At 49.4% G+C, this 16,541-nt stretch overlaps 2 protein-coding genes across 2 annotated transcripts in view; one reads left to right on the top strand and one right to left on the bottom strand.

Annotated features, from left to right (window-relative positions):
* yjefn3 (YjeF N-terminal domain containing 3) overlaps positions 1–16,541 on the top strand; it is a 38,483-nt gene that overhangs the window by 4,746 nt on the left and 17,196 nt on the right. The gene's annotated exons all lie outside the window — the stretch shown is intronic.
* The window catches only part of LOC102684231 (Rieske domain-containing protein), a 53,781-nt gene continuing 51,366 nt past the window's right edge, over positions 14,127–16,541 (bottom strand). The window contains exon 4 of the transcript XR_011183981.1: positions 14,127–14,753. The gene's annotated coding sequence lies outside the window, so the exon portion shown is untranslated. The remainder of the gene's footprint in view (positions 14,754–16,541) is intronic.

Consider the following 16,541-nt stretch of genomic DNA (forward strand, 5'->3'; position numbering starts at 1 on the left):
ATGATCATGAAAATGGTTATCCTTTTTCTGTAGAAGGCGCTCAGATTTTATTGAACAGACATGACATTTGTAAATTCATTATGCTGGTTAACATTTGTCATCCACTGGGGGGGTCTGCTGTGAAAGTCACAGGCTAATAGCATGTGTGGCCACTGCTGGAAGCCATGCAAGCTGTGTCTGTGAGATGCATGCTTCACATCAGGTTGCAATTGCAGTGTTCTCTTGCAGAGCCCAGACAAGCATGTGGCTGTTCGCTGGTCTCGGACCCCTCGGTTCCACACATCATCCCAGCTCATCCCACACATGCTCAGTGTTGATGATGTTGTGAGTAGGGCATGTCATGCTCGTGAGCCAGGAGACCAGCCATTCAAAAGGAAGCCTGAGAACGTGCTGTCCTGCTGGAATGTCTGGAGGAGCATGCAGAGGAGGGGGCAGGAAGTGAGGTCCCAGGACTTGATCAATGTAGCGCCAGGCAATCAGGCTGCCATCAATCTCTGCAAGAGGAATAGAAAATAGACACTCCTGCCAAGCCTACGCTCGGAGCTGCCCATCAACTGGTCTGTTGTGCACAACAATTACTGTATTGCTGTGCTTGTCTGTCTGCACTCGCTGTCGTGCGGCAGGGTCTTGATTGGGGTGCTGCTCCATAACAAGAGCTATGCGCTGTCAGTGTTTTTCTCTTATGACCTTCACTAGGTTTGACATGCAGCAGATTTGTCTCAGCACCTGTGCCCTCTCACTAATGAGGCCGGCCAGCATCAGTGCTAAGCAAGCATATTGCTGTCAGTCATGAATGATCAACTAATCTCAAAACAACCACACAAACATTTAATCAATATCCAAAATCGACAGGCTTTGCTTTCCTGAGATCATATAAGCAAACAGTGGCACGATGCTTTTGGTGCCCAATATGTTTTCCCTGTCCTTCTTCATCATTATAGTTCGAGAGCCTGCAGCTCGGAGGAATAGATCACATTTCTCCGCAATGCCAGTCTAGTCTCTATTGCTGGTCCGTGTGGGTGGTAGTTTTGTGCTTCAGCTTTCAGAAAGTGCTCTTGCTCCTTGTGAGGTTTATTAAGTTGTAATTAACGACAGTAGAAGTGGTGGGCGGGTGTGTCTCACCTAAAAAAAGCCCCTTGCACTCTAATATCTTGACGATCTGCAAGTTGTTTCTCATGCACTCAGCATGAAATATACATTTTAAGACTGTCTTCAAAGGCACTGTGGCGTAAGGAATTCAGGGACTGCTGTTTCGTGTGGGACGCCTTCAGAAGGACACAGACCCTGCCCTCGATCACTGCGAAAACCTGACAGACCCCCCCCATACACACACACACACCTGTCATCTCACAGGATGCTGCAGGGCCTTCCTTCCTCACCTGTCAGTCTGCATTGACAGCTGAGCTATTTTCTTCCCCTTCGTTTCCGGTATGGAGTTGCGTTTGACACCAAGACGAAGGGAAGCTATGAGGATCCGATACCAAGTCAGCGTGTCGTGCTGCTGGAGCTGAAACACGGCCTTTCTTCTGGAGCCTTTCTCTCGTGTCCTTGAAAGGTCTCGCTGCTCTGTGTCCTGAGATAGTCCTGCCTTTCTTCTTCCTCCGGGGTTATGGGCTTTTACAGACAGGGGAAAGCTTTTTTCTTCCAAAGATGATGTTTCACCGGGGCCTCCACTTAAAAAGCAGTCAGAAAACTGGGGGGAAATAAAGAAACGGTGCTGCGCTGACAGAGATTGAATTGCGCACACCTGAGCCATTCCCAGCCTCTCGCCCGGCGATGCCCATAGTGAAATCAGAAGGGCTCGTCTTGACCTGCTCAAAACCAGCTGGTGGCAAATCTCGTTTCCACCAGAACTAAACATGATGCACTTTTTTTTTAATCAGGGTTGGATGATCTCTGATTTCTGCAGGCACTTGTTTACCCAAAGAGTTGTGGGGGTGTGGAACCAGCTGCCCAGCCATGATGTTGAAGCCAGTAGCCTGGGTTCTGTCAAGAAATGGCTGGATAAGGTTTTCACATCAATTAGCTACCAAGTAGGGTACTTGGAACTAATTGGGACCTCCTCTCATTTATAAACATTCCCAAGTGTCTTTAGACTTTGGCCAGATAATGAACTGCAGGATATGCTGATGGCAACTGTGTTAAAGTTGTAGTCTTCAGCAGGTCTGACTTGCCCGTGGTGTGGGCTAGCTCAAGTCCACATGAGCATCTTCCTGTGATAAATCTTCTGAAGCTGATGCACCAGATGTTACACTTGTTGGCTTAAAAACAGTGACCAATGAAACACCTTCAAGCCTGGTTAGAAATGTTGTTAATTCAATAAGCAGACTGCCTCTGTAACTAAGGACTTGACTGGAACAAAAACCGGGAGACGCTGGATAGTCCAGGAATTAAGTTTGAGATCCCTGGTTTAGGGCGAAGCTGTTAAATGTTTCCACTTTTTCTTTCCTTGAGATCTCTCCTTGAGAAGTCTTATCTGGTGCTTGGCTAGCCTAATAAAGGGAAATCCTGCACAACGAGTGCACCTAGCATTGTCTCTGCCTCCGGCTGCTTCACTTGATTACTGTCAGTGTCTTCCAGCTAATCCCTCTGCATGTCAGCCAGCTTACATTTCTTGTGTGGTCCTGTAAATGTTTTGCCATTGTGTTAGAGAAACCAGGGAGAGAAAGGTGGAGGGGGGAGAGGGGTCTGTGCTCGTTAGTGCTGGGCTGCAGCCCTAACGAAGCTGGAGCAGCCTGCCTGCACTCTGGAAACCGTACAGAGCTGTCCCCTCCTCAGCTGGGGCGACGGTCAATCTGTCTTTCAGTGGGGTTTTTTTAAATTCCCGTTTCAAAGGCCGGAAATTATCCTTAGCTGATATCAACAGGGTTTGATTGCATTTAGGGTTTCCATTTTCGCTGACACCCTCTCCCTCCCCTCGTACACACCCAGCTCCAAAGCTCGGGATCATTCCTCTCTCTTAAAATCTGCTTCTTGCGCTTTTTACGAAGTTACTAGATCGCTCCTTTCTCCCCGCAGATCACAACGGCAGACAGTGCTGTCTTTCAGTTAGCTGTGTGGTTTTTATGACCTCTCGCCCTTGCTTGCTTTCTCCTTTTCTGTCTTTGTTGTGCTTCCTTGCTGTGGCAACTGGGAATGCTGAGAAATGACGCTGGAAAGTGAAGGTTGCGCGGTGTGCGAGGTATGTTTGTGCTTCAGCAACCCATGGTATGCCCAGCTGGTCGGATTCCACACAGATAACTTGTCTAGGGCAGGGGAGTCAAAAGACTCCTACAGGGCCTGGCGTCGTCTGGATTGTGGGCCAACCTGAGTAGTTAGTTAAACAATTAACCTAATTTTTTTCTTTAATTAGAGAAATTATTTTACAGTGGGTTCCTAAAAACGTGCAGTGACCAATGAAACACCTTCAAGCCTGTTTAGAAATGCTAACAGTCATGCTGTAAATTAAATTTGATTTTCTCTGTAATGAAGAGCTTGACTGGAACAGAAACTAGGAGTAGAGATTTTTCCAGGAATTACGTTTGAGGTCCCTGGTTTGAATCTGCAGAAGCCCCTGTACAGGGGTGTGTGTTGTAATCCCACAACACTTGTCACCAGCAGGCCGCCAATAGGCTGTGAAGTCTGTTCCATCATGGGTATGGTTTAATGGGAACTGTGTGCTTTGGTTGAGTTCACTGTGTGGCGCAAATAGGTTGGATCTAAGGGAGGTGAGCACAGCTCCACTCCACGTTTTAGGTATTAAAAGCAAACCTACTGTACATTTCCAGGCAACGATTACTAAGTGAATGCAAAAAGTCGGCCGCGTCAGCTCCACTGGACGTAGTGCCGGCTTCCGCCGCCCAGCGGTCTGGTCCTCCCGCGCCGTCCCGTCTCCATAGCAACTCGGAGTCCGGCAGGCCGGAACCAAACCGTCTCGGAGAAAAGGCCACGTTACCCTGGGAGCTGTGGGTTAGCCGTTTCCGCCTCGTAATCCCAACACGGAGTCCTTTTTCCTGGCACTCTGAATAGATGTTGTTTTTTTTTTAAAGTGGAAACAAAGAACTATGATCCCCAGAAAAGAGGTTTAGCAACCCCGCAGTTTTTGACAGCCAAGGGCTTGCGGGTTTTATGTTGTTAATAGAATTGTTAACCACTGAGTAAAACAGATGATTTATTTTTTTTCCCCCAATTGCATTTAATTTAGCCCTTGTGACTTCTGTTGGAAGGAAATTCCAAAGCCCTGCGCGGGCTCCCTGTTCCCAGAACCGTTTCCCCGCGGCGGGGTTTATTTTCTGGGGAATGTTCTCGCTGAGAGCGCGGAGTGGAGAAATAGGACACAAACAAGATTAGGGGCTTGAGGAGGAGGGAGCTGTGCTCCGGTGACAGCCGCAGAAAAGAGCCAGACTGGATCAGAGCCGTGCCAGGCAGCCTGGCCTCCCGACAAGAGGCACACATCTCTGGCTGAGAGGGGCTGTGTGTGTGGAAGTTACAGAAAACTCCAACATAAAGGCAGCTGCAGCACAGAAGCATTGAACCTGATGCCTGGACACAGTGCTAATTACACTTCCCCTTCCCTATTTTTGAATCTTTGTCGTCTTTCTGCCTTGTGCCCCGAAATAATTAGCTTCTGCTTATTATCCCAAAAGTAAAAGCTTTCCTTGTTACAAAAAAAAGAGGTGTGAACAGATGGGTAGGAGAAGCCTTTCTGCACATCAACACCATTTTGACACCCTCGGTCCCCCCCCCCCCCCTTAAAATGAAAGAAAAAAGTGTCTCCATCGCTTGCCGGCGATTTGCGTGCGATGTCGAGCCGCGTCGCTATGGCAACCACCGCTCGGCAGCCTCTTCTGGAAGAGATGGGATAGGTGAGTGTGTCTGCGGTGAAGCGTGGGCATCGGAGGGACCCAGTATCCGAGGGTCCGCAGCTGGGCAGCCAGCTCTTCTCTGCCACCGGGACCGATCTCATGAACAGGCAGGAGTCTTCACTCCTGGGCTGGTCCTTTCCCTCGCTGCACCGAGACCTAAACAGAGCAGCGTGAGGCTTGATGGGCTTGTCCTGGAGATGGTAGTTCCCCGTTTTGTTTAGGTCAGTAACGGCCAGCTTCTTTGCCGTACTCTGTATGGAATGCACTGTCTGTAAACATACTGTTTTGGTTATGCAATGCTGAAGGTACTTCACCTGTGAAGGGTTTGACTCAAGCCTGTGACTCAGAACCTGCTAAAATAGGAAGGCTCTTCAGAGGCCTGCATCTTTTCAAACATCTGTTGCATTGGATTGTTTCTGGCGTGAGATACTCCAAAGTTATTTGGAAGAAGCTTGCACTCTTTTAAAAAGTGCCTGCATAAGTAGCTGTGACCCACGAATCTACAGTCACAGGCTCAAAGGTCCATGCTTCAGGGGTATATATATATCCCTGAGGTATAGTTCTGTGGTGTGCATCCTCCCCGGCATTTCTGGCACCCTGGCCGGTTGAATCCTGAGAGCAGGTGGTACTACTTTACACAAAGGGTGGTGGGAGTGTGGAACAAGCTGCCCAGCCGTGTTCCCATTGGAGGAGACTGCATGCATTGCCTGGTTTGTCAACACCTGGTTAATGCGCTACATTGAGGCTGCTGGGGGGGGGGTCCCCTGGAGACAGAGAGCAGGCGCCCCCCCCATCCCCCCCCCCCCCCCCAACGTGGCAGAAAGGTGGGGGTAGGCCCAGAAAGCTGCCTTTGACATTAATCGCTCATTAATCCCGGCAGCGCGCTGACATTAGCAGTCAGAACCCCCCTGCTGCTCCTCACCTGAGAGTCCCCAGTCATGTAGCAGCGCGCGCAGCTCCCCTGGTCCAGACACAGTCGATACAGGACCTCCGGCCTCGCCAGCCCCGCTCTGCTCCTCTCTTTTGTCTCCTCCTCTTTCAGATGAATTATTAATTGCGGGCTTTCAACCCAGAGCTCCCGAAAAAGAATATAAGAAAGGTTACTAACGAGAGGAGGCCGTTTCGTTCCTCTTGTCGATTTGGTAGTTAGAGGCTAATTGATCTGATGACCTCAACTGAAGGAAGCCGCGTATCGGCTTCAAACACATGGCCGGGCAGTTTGTTCCATGCTCCCACCCCCTTTTGTGTAAAGAAGCGCTGATCTCAGGTTTAAATGCACTTCCACGAATGCATTTTCCTTGCTCTTCTTTCCCCTGGTTCAGTGTTTTTATCTTTCTAGCCGTTCTCGAATGCTGAGCATCTTGGATACCCCTGCACAGTTGATTCGTTACTGCTTGTACAGCTGCCGATGTCTGAGCTTTGCCCCGTTGAGCTGAACTGTGCGGTAAAAACAGACAAAAACATTTTTTCCTTTATGCGCCCTAATTGAATTCGCCCTTCCATGACTTTTCCTCGGGCTAGAGATAAAAAAAAGCCAGTGCTGGGAAAGGAAACGAAGACGAGAAAAACGCAGGCAGCGAAATAAACAGCTCTTACAGTCCTGTGCTCAGCCCCTTTTGTGCAAAACCTTAATTTCATTTGCCGCCGTACCCTTGCAAAACGCGCTCCCTGTGGGAGCAGGCCCCTTCAGCGCTACAGAAAGGGTCTTTGTGTTCCCTGGCCTGCTTGCTCGTGGGATGGGCTTGTTGTCCTAGGCTGACACAAGTGAGCTAGTGGCCCAGGATACACACAGACCCAGCAGGGAGCTCTTTAATCCTGACGCCGGACCCCAGCCCTCCCTCTCTGCTGGAGGAGGCCTGCCAGACGGGCAGGAAAATGCCCCGTGTTCCTCCTTCACCTGGCTGCTGGGCAGGCACATTGACGTAGGTAGCAGCTTGTGGCCAGGCCTCACGTGTGTGAGATCAGGTCCCTTGTCCCCACCCCCTCAAACTGTCTGCACAGCCATTCCTCAGATGTTTAGACTCGCTGGGACACCATGCTTCCAGACCCAGAGAGCTCCAGCTCCAGTCCTGGAGGGGCAGTGTGTGCACGTTTCCCAGATCTCTTCACAGCAGCAGCTCTGGAAGAGACAGGAGAAGCTGATCAGCTGGTCTGGTGAAGCCAATAACGAGCTGACTGAGCTCGGTAAGAGCTGAGCTGGAATGGAAAGGAAAACCAGACCAGTAAAACCAAACCAGTTAAACCTCCCTGGGAGGCCAGTCTCTGTGTGTCCCACGATTGCTGTGGCTGCTGGGTTAAATCTCTGGTCGGACTTGGCACGTTGCACGTGGGGAAACAAAAGTCCGTCCAGCAGATTTCTTCTGATTCTGCACAAGGCAAGGGGGCAGGTCTTTACACAAAGGGTTGTGGTAGTCTGTAACAAATTACCCGGCCTTAGCTGCTGAAGCTCATGCATTGACTTTCTTTGAGAAATGGCTGAATCTACTGCATGGATCAATTAAGTACTAACTAGCAAACGGGCTAGATGGGTCGAATTGGCCTCCTCTTGTAACCTGTCTGATGTTCTTAAACTGTGGTCCAGGGTCTGAACGTCCACCACCTGATGGGGGGGAGGGGTGACAGCCCAGCTGCATCTACTGTTTCATGAGCCAGTCCAGCTTCTGCAGTGATTTGTGATTTTATTAATGACTTCATATTCATGGGAAAGCCATGATCCCGAACTCCTCACCTGGCTTAATAACTTTGACCCGCCCGGAAGAAGGCTTAGGCTCCTTTGGATATATATTTTTTTTAATCTGAAAGATGGGCGTGTTTCACGGTCCTGCCTGTAGGAAGAGTAATCAATTTTCTGGCAGCCTGGCTGGGGTGTGCATCCTTGCCAGGTTCCTCAGTCTCTCTCCGGGTCTGGCAGTGTCTCTGATGAGGCCCCCTGGGAGGTGGTGGCCGCCCCAAACCCACCAGCCTGCCCAGCTATCTCCTTTGATGAGGTGGCACAGAGGAGTGAGTCATCACATTTCCCATCACACCCCCCCCCCCACCATCTCTCCCCTGAATGCTGGAATTCTCCAACCTGGGAAACTTCAAGCCCACGCTACAACCCACTGCCGTCCAGGGGCTGTCTGGATCAGTAATCTCCACACGGAGCAGAAGGTAAATTAGCATAAGAGTAAGGACTGGAGGAGTAGAATCGATTGTCTCCCGTGCGCAGGTGAAGGACAGATGTGCTGTTGCAGCAGTTCGTCTATGGAGTAGACGGAGACCGTGCCAGTGATCCCTGCATCGCTGGCTATGGGAAACACTCTTCTTATTTTATAGCGTGACTCTCCCTCTCCCCCTCCGTAGGGCCGGAGTTTGGTGTCTGTAGGCCCCCGGGCACGTCCACTCCGAAAAGAGGGGTCAACGCCAATTGAATGACGTCGATTGACAAGATGCACTTTAAACTATTCTCATGCTAAACCGGTTGATTGCTGGGGCGAGTCGAGAGACCATCACTTCCACACTTCTCGTTTCTAGAACAGCCACTCGAGAGCGTGTGATTGTTGATTTGTAGCCGATCAGAAGCGTGTTGTTTCAGCTCGTTTCTCGTTAGTCACTAGTGTTTCCCTCCTTTGTAGGCCCTAACAATTGCGCAGGCCCTAGACACTGTGCCTACAGGGCCGTATAGGGAAATCCAGTCCTGCCCCTGTGTCTCTCTATCCCTCCACGCTGTGTCTGAGGGAACACAGCAGCTCCTGGCTAGTATGAATTCCAGCAACCTCCCCTCCCTCACCTGCTCGCCCCCTGCCAGCAGCTGCCCGGTGGTGGGCAGGGTGCCAGGGCAGCATGCAGACCCAGGGGTGCCCACTCCTGCCCCCCCCCCCCTCCCCCCAGGCAGCCATCATTAATTATAGAGAGGGCAGCTGGCATCAGTGGCAGAGCGCTGTTCCCCTGGGGCTGCGTATTCATGCAATTAGGAATAGGGGGGGGACTTATTTTTTCCCTTTTTTCCCCACCCACTGTACTATCGGGGGGGACTTATTTTTTTCCTTTTTTCCCCACCCACTGTACTATCGAGTCTCTTGGCACCCCTCACCGTTGAGAGGGGGCAGTTCGGACCAGCCAGCCTCTATTGGTAGTTAGCAGCGATTTGACACCAGGATATCTGGATACCTGTTTTCTGGAAAAAAAGCCAGCCAGGGCTTCAACAACATGGGTTACCGGGTAGCTTGTTTCATGCTCCCACCACCCTTTGGGCAAAGAAGTGTAAAAGGCACTTCCACATAGACTCATAGCCCGCGCAAGGCCTCTGGACAAGTACAGTTAAATAAAAAAAAAGTCCCGTCTTGTGAATCAGCATAAAGTTAACCTGCTTTCTGAAACAAATTTTATCTTTAATTCCGGCTCAGTGGTGCTCAGCAGCAGCCTTCTCCCTGTCCTTGAGGATGTAAAGGTCTCTCAGCAGGACAGGATGAGAGAGCAAATTAAACATATCTAAAAAGATCATCTATGGTCTAGAGCTCACATCCCTTGCAGTTTGTTTCATGAGCTTGTCAGCAGCTCCCAGCCGGCAGCCCCACTGGAGCCCAGCAGGTGTGAGCCTGGCCAGTACCTGGATGGGAGACTCCTGGGAAAGCTGAGGTTGCTGCTGGAAGAGGTGTTAGTGGGACCAGTAGAGGGCGCTCACCCTGCCACCCTGCAGTCTGTGTGGGTCCCAATGCCCCAGTATAGTGATGGGGACACTGTACTTTAAAAAAGGCACCATCCTTCAGATGAGACATATAACCAAGGTACTGATTCTCTGTGGTCATTAGAAATCCTAGGGAATTTCTTGAGAAGAGTAGGGGTGTTACCCCGGTGTCCTGGCCAGATTTCCCCCTGGTCTTTACCAGTCATGGCCTCCTGATAATCCCTGTCTCTGAACTGGCTTCATCACTCTGCTCTCCTCCCCACTGAGAGCTGGTGTGTGGGGAGCGGACTGGCGCATCATCCAGGTGGGACTGCACACTGGGGGTGCTGGAGGGGATCCCCATGACCTGTAAAGCGCTTTGAGTGGAGGGTCCAGAAAAGTGCTATAGAAGTGTAAGGATTAGTAGTAGGATACAGGGCCTGGCCTGTAACTGGCGACTGTGAGCCCCCTCTAACTCCCCCTCCTCATCCTCCCACTCTCCCAGTTCCTCTCAGGCTCCCAGCAGGCTGGAGGCCAGAGCAGATCCAGCTGGCTGAGCCAAGACGCTGATGCAATCTCTGCACGATTATTTAAAACTGCAAGTTCAATTTTAAAATTGGCTCCCCCGCCCCCCCGCCCCCCCGCCTGCCTTTCTGTCTCTCTGTCTCCTTCTCACTCCCACAATCCCTGGGAATAGAAACCCAGAGGGAATTTAGAGAATCCCTCTCGACACGTTTCAGACACGTGTGTGTTAGTGGAGTAATGGCCCCCCTCTTGGAACGTCCAGGTCACTCACGGACACACTCAGCCTCTGAGAACATTAGAAAGTCCACCATCAAGAGGAAGGCCATTTGGCTCATTGTTAATTAGCAGTGATTTGATCCGTAGATCTCATCCAGCTGGGTCTTGAAAGAAACCAGGGTATCAGCTTCAACCCCATGGCTGACTAGCTTGATCCACCCTCCCACAACTCTTTGTGTAAAGAAGTGCCTCCTGTCCTTGGCCTCTGGGTCGTGTCTTGTTGTTCACTGGACGAATCCGCTGGGCCCACTTCGTCAGTAGCGTTGAGGATTTTGAATACTTGTATCAGGTCCCCTCGGTGTCTTCTGAAGACAGCGGGACAGCGAAGGAGGGCCGGTTCTGTACTCTCGGTGTGCGCGGTGCTTTAGCACCAAGTCTGACCGCCTTTTTATTTAACTCGGTCATCTGTGCTACCGGCCGAGTTTGAAGAGACTTACGCCGCAAGACTGGAGCAGCCTGAGAGCAGGACGGATTTGAAGATTTTGTCATTTTAATATATCAGCAAACATTAAGATAAAAATAGTAATTTTAATATAACTAGGCACATTCTTATTTTTTTTGCTCACTCATAGTTACGAATGGAGAGCAGTGTGACTGGGAGAAGGAGGAGCGATTACTCCTATTTCCTCTGGTGCAAAGCCATATTCAAGGAGCCCTCCCCCTCCCCCTGTGTGCTGTTTGTGTTGGCATGGTTACGGGCACCTGCTGTTCCATCCTTGTTCTTAACTAATACAATATTTTTTTCTCCCTCTCTTCTTCTTAAAGAGACAGGCAGGCAGCTGCCTCGGGGTTCCTCCTGAGTGTCTGTGTGCTTTCCACTCTAGTAGGTGACTATAAACCTAGCCAGGTAGGTGCTCTGTGTCACAGTGAAGATCAGCTCAGATGAGCTGTCATCAGACCAGTGAGATTTCACAGCACGCTTGACACAAAGAAGGGGGATTCTTGTCTGTCTTTTTTAGTTTAAACAATTAAATGCAGACCTCATACACATACATTACACATTACCTACCGATCAAGCACAAGGAGCACAATAAAGTAGATCAAAATTAATTGTAATAAGCTGAGAAATATAAACATCGACTGCTCAAGTATTGCGTGGCTGGGCAAGGGAGAGGTAAATATGAGGTTGAAACAATTTCTTAATTAATGACAATAGGTAATTAAAAGATGTATAATGAAATAAAGTAAGGCATCAACTCAACCTTATTGGAGCTAGAGAATGAAGGAGCTCCACATCTCCTTAAATTCACATTCTGGAGTGCCTTTGTTGATTTTCCCAGTATCGAGATGTCTGAAAGTAATGAGGACCATTGAGAAGGGATATTTTGTTTTTGTCCTCCCAGTTAACCAGAATCGACTTTTTCACAAATCCTAATGATTATTCAGATCTTTCTGGGGGGTGGGGGCTGGGTTTGGGGGGGATTGGCAGTCCTTCTGGTGGCGTAAGCACTGAATATCCTTAGGAGGCAGGTGGCACAGCGATTTGCAATTCCAAACTGGCGTTTTCGAGATAGCCATTCCACACACAAGCAGCAGCAGCTGTGGAAGCATCTATCTGGACTGGATATGTCCTGGGTTAATTTGTCAGAGGCTAATAATCCTTACGCTGTCTCCCACAGCCCTGGCGCAGAGTCGTGCAGGAAGGTTTCAGTCAAGGCAGCCCTCTCATGGTGGTGACAACAGGGCGCTGTGTGTGCCAGCTGTACTGGGCGGTGTGCCCAAAGGATGATGCCCACTGTGGTCTTGCCATCATCATCATGCGATCTTGCCAGACGCTTGCTGCCTTGATGGTCAGACAGTTCACAGTGGATTAGAGTACAGGCCTGGCTGGACACTCAGTTATGTTCAGCAGAGTAAAATCATGTAAGGTAGATATTTTCTGTCTTTGCTTCATGTTATTTTTGAAGTTCTTGTCAAATTTACTCAATAAACAAAATCAATTTGATGGTGCTGTGACACAACAGGTTTCAGCACGCAGTTTGTAATGCTAGCACCGTGCCTTAGAATTAAGTCAGTTTTGCGATGAAACTAAAGCTGAGCAGTTTCATTGTAAAAAAAAAAAAGAGCCTTTGAATTCTGTTCACTGCAGGACTGTCGAGGTCTGTGCAACTGAAATCCTTAAGCAGGGCAGCTCTTTAATAAAGTGCAGGTACTATACATGAGCTTATTTAGGTTGAATAATTTGTAAATAAAACTACCATGGAAATAAACAGATGGTAGACTGAGGGCTGGAACGCTGTTTGGATAGGACTCAGGACAACACTGCAGAACTAAACAGACACACTCACACACAGACCACACACACACAGATACACATAGACACAAGCATCCAGAAGTGCTCTTTGTTAAGAACTGAATTGCCTTTATTGAATCTTGAGACCAGGGCTGTGGGAGACAGCACAAAGTTCTTAATCCCAGACAAATCCATACGATCTCACGTCTGACCTTTGGAAAACAGTTTCTGCTCTCGTTTGGGTTCCGAATGGCTTTCTGGTTGCCAAACAAAACTGGACTTTTTTTTTTGCATCCCGAGCAACGTGCACAGAACCCATTGTTGTGATGTGTGAAATATCAGGAGGAGCAGGGCGAACAGGGCTGATTCCAGTTAAGGGTCAGGCTCAGGTAAAAAGACATTCAGCTCCAGTGGGTTTAAAACTGAGAAATTATTTTGACACTTTGTCAAACACTTTGGTGTTATTGCTAGGTCCAAAGGTACCAACAGCAGATTGATAGCTTCGGGGAGATGTATGTTTACATCTAACGCTCGCTGCAGAATCAGAATCCTGTCTGTGGGTTACACCTTTACAAAGATAATGCGGCTTGCCCTGCTTCGTTTTCATGCAACTGAGAACAGGCTTTTTCCTCCGCTCCCCAGCAGTGCATGCTCCTTTCTGCAGCCTCTCCGTTGCTGCTGTCCCAGCCTGGACTGCACTGCGGCTCGTTGGTCAGAGAGCAGCCTGTCCTCATCCAACAGGCATCGAACCCGAAACCTTTAGTGCTCCAACAGCAATACAGAAACCACGGCCTTCTGAGGCTCCGCCCAGGCCACTTGTTGCCTTGGAAACCACGGCCTTCTGAGGCTCCGCCCTGGACACTTGTTGCCTTGGAAACCACGGCCTTCTGAGGCTCCGCCCTTCACACTTGTTGCCTTAGAAACCACGGCCTTCTAAGGCTCCGCCCTGGACACTTGTTGCCTTGGAAACCACGGCCTTCTGAGGCTCCGCCCTTCACACTTCCTCCCTCTGCCACAAGTGCGTCTACCCCTGTACTACATATATTCCTCCTCCTGATAAAATACTTTATTTCACCAGATCTATTCTTTGCTTTGCTTAGCATCCACCTTCTGGTTTGCAGTTCCTGTCTCATGCACTCTGGAGTAATTTCTCAGCATGTCAGCGTGTAAAACTCCAACATGCTTCACCATCTGGCCCCACTCTGCAGGGAGCGCTCTGTGAGTTTGCACAGAAGGGGGCATTTTATTTATTCATGGCGGGCTCCCGCTGGATAGACTCTCAACTCGAGCACTGTCTTTGAGACTAAGAAACGGTTAACCGGCCAAGCGATTCTGGAAGGTGCATTCCGTGCTCTCTCACTCTCGCCGTATTGGAGCTGAATGAGAATTCATTAGATAACACCAGACAGCTCTTCCTCATTTCCCTAATGCAGCATATGGCAAAGAAAAAAAGATACGCTACCCTGATACACGAGAGGTCAAGGTTCAAGAGGCGCTTGGCCAAACAAGCTTGATGCAGCTGCATTTTTAATGATGCCTTCATTTTTTACTGTGACTTGCTTTTGACAGTTTTTAAAATGGCTCATTGGGAATGCTGAGGGCACACAGGCAAGACTGTATTTAATGAGCATTGGAAGGCTAGCAAAGTCATAGCACTGTCAAAGTTTGTGTCAAACTGTGCTTCAGATTAGGTTTGTTCTTTTATAAAGTTGTATACATGCATGTGGGCTGGAATTATGACATTTACTTTTGATTTGCTGCTGTGTCCATGTTAAGATAAGATTACCTTATTAACCATATACAATTTCTTGCTGACACGAGACACACGCACACAGACGGGGAGAGAAAAGCTTGGGGTCAGAGCGCAGGGTCATTCATTTATACGGCGCCCCTGGAGCAGCTGGGGTTAAGGGCCTTGCTCAGGGGCCCAACGGAGTAGGATTCCTCTGCCGGCTGCGGGATTTGAACCGGCAACCTTCCAGCCACAGGCGCAGATCCTGAGCCACAGAGCCACTGCTCGGTGAAGAGAATCAGTACATAACTTCCTACAATATGTTTGTGCACAGTTCTAGAGCCACAGTGTGTTTGATCCATCAGTTGATACTTCCCTGATCTTTAGTATAGCCCATAGCAGGCTTTCATAAGGAAATAAAACCTTGGAGTGAACATCCGTTGGTATTCCAACACTCGACAGCAGAAGGAGCCCCAGGAGCTATTCTCTTGCTGACACCTGCAATAATGAGGAAAGGACAATTAAAAAAAATACAAACGGCGTGAGAGTGGATTTGACAGACGGAATTAAAAAAAGCAGCGAATCTTTTCGGAAGGGGGGTTTTCTCATCAAGTGTTATTACTGCGACTGTGGCTTGAGCAAGGCACAATGATAGAGGCGGGGGAGGCCGTGTGAATCTAAATGACTTTGGCTAATTGGGGAGAAGGCATCTCTTCACTCCACTGTCCTTTTTAGCACCTCGAGCATGTGGCTCAGACTGTCGCTGACACTAATTAGGCACTTAGCACCACTGGAGGTGTCACTTCAGCCCTGTACCATTGAGAGATGAAATAACATGGTTGCAACTCCATGATTTTGCTGTCCGGACTGTCGTGTAATCACGGTGGACTCACTCCGTATCCATAGAAGAGGTTGCCATGGGCAACCAAGTTGGCAAGGGGGGGGGGGGGTTGAGCACAGAGCTACACACAAGGCAGCTGTTGTATGGGTACGGATTTCCACCCTACAAGCTTAGGTATCGGGGTGATGGGCTGGAAATTTGGGGTACTCAGCTCTGCGCTGGCCGTCTCTGGATCCGGTTTGCTCCATCTCAAAGAGCCGCAGACTTGAGGAGAAGGAGAAAGCGCTGTGCATTCAGCTGGACGGGCCACAGCCTTGCTGACTGAGCTGGGGCGTCGTCTGATCCAGCAGGCTGGGGTGTCCTGGCAGCAGCTCGTGCAGTACGGGTGGGAGTGGGGTGTGGGGTCACCCGTTGCCCAGTTTTGACTGGCTGCCATTAGCCAACAGGATCAGGGATCCACATCCCTGAACAGGGATCCAGGAGCTCCCAGGAGCTGCTTACTAAGAGGCATGGCTTAACAGGAACCAGTATTGCTTAGGATGAACAACATGTTTCCTTCCTTTAAATCACTGACTCATCACTCTGTGCACCAAGATTTTCTTGCATAGCTTCAGACAGTCTAGGATATCAGTTATTTACCCAGGTCTCTTTAACCGGCTGGCTTGTACCTATAGACGTCTAGTGTTCAATCAATCAATCAACCAAAGTTTATTTATCAAATGCACAACAACACAGCGTACAGCAGTAGTTGCTGGCAATGAGATGTCTTTTCTGCGAGCTCACCGGGGAGGGGTAAAAACCACAAAATTAAAGTCACATCATAATACATAATAGTGCAATAGAAATTGAATAAAATCAACTCAGACAAAGCTCAATATGAATAGAGCTGCGATGTGTCCAGGGTATGTACAATACATTATGTCCAAGTAGTGCAGTGTGCCGAATACAGTGAAAACTGTGTGTCCATGTAGCTATTCCGGGTGATTTGCTGAAGGAACTGCAGCTTGGCTGTTTAGCAGCCTTATTGCCTGGAGGTAGGAGCTGTTCCGTAATCCATTAGTCTTTGGCTGAACGCTTCGATACTGTTTACCGGACGGTAGGAGATAAGGGGGGGGGGACTTCAGGATAGCCAGAGAGGAGCTCAGCTGTCTGCTTTCGCTCATCCACTTCTGGCTTCAGTTCGTGGGCGACAGTGCGCAGGTCCCAGCAGCTCCGTTTTGCTTTCTGGTACCCGGGTATGAATTATGCATGAGGGGCAGAGGCTGTTTTGAGAGGCACGTAGTGGCGCTGTTGAAAACCGCTCGATGACTGCGCAGCAGCCTTGCTAGGAGACCCTCTGTGGGATAGGTTTTTTTTTAACCAAGCGTGAACCCAGCTTTGGTAAACAGTCTAATTAGGATCCGAGTAATTGCAGCATAACGAGGCCGTCTGTGAATGGCAGGGAA

Source organism: Lepisosteus oculatus, chromosome 29, assembly GCF_040954835.1.
Source record: "Lepisosteus oculatus isolate fLepOcu1 chromosome 29, fLepOcu1.hap2, whole genome shotgun sequence".
NCBI classification, from domain to species: domain Eukaryota; kingdom Metazoa; phylum Chordata; class Actinopteri; order Semionotiformes; family Lepisosteidae; genus Lepisosteus; species Lepisosteus oculatus.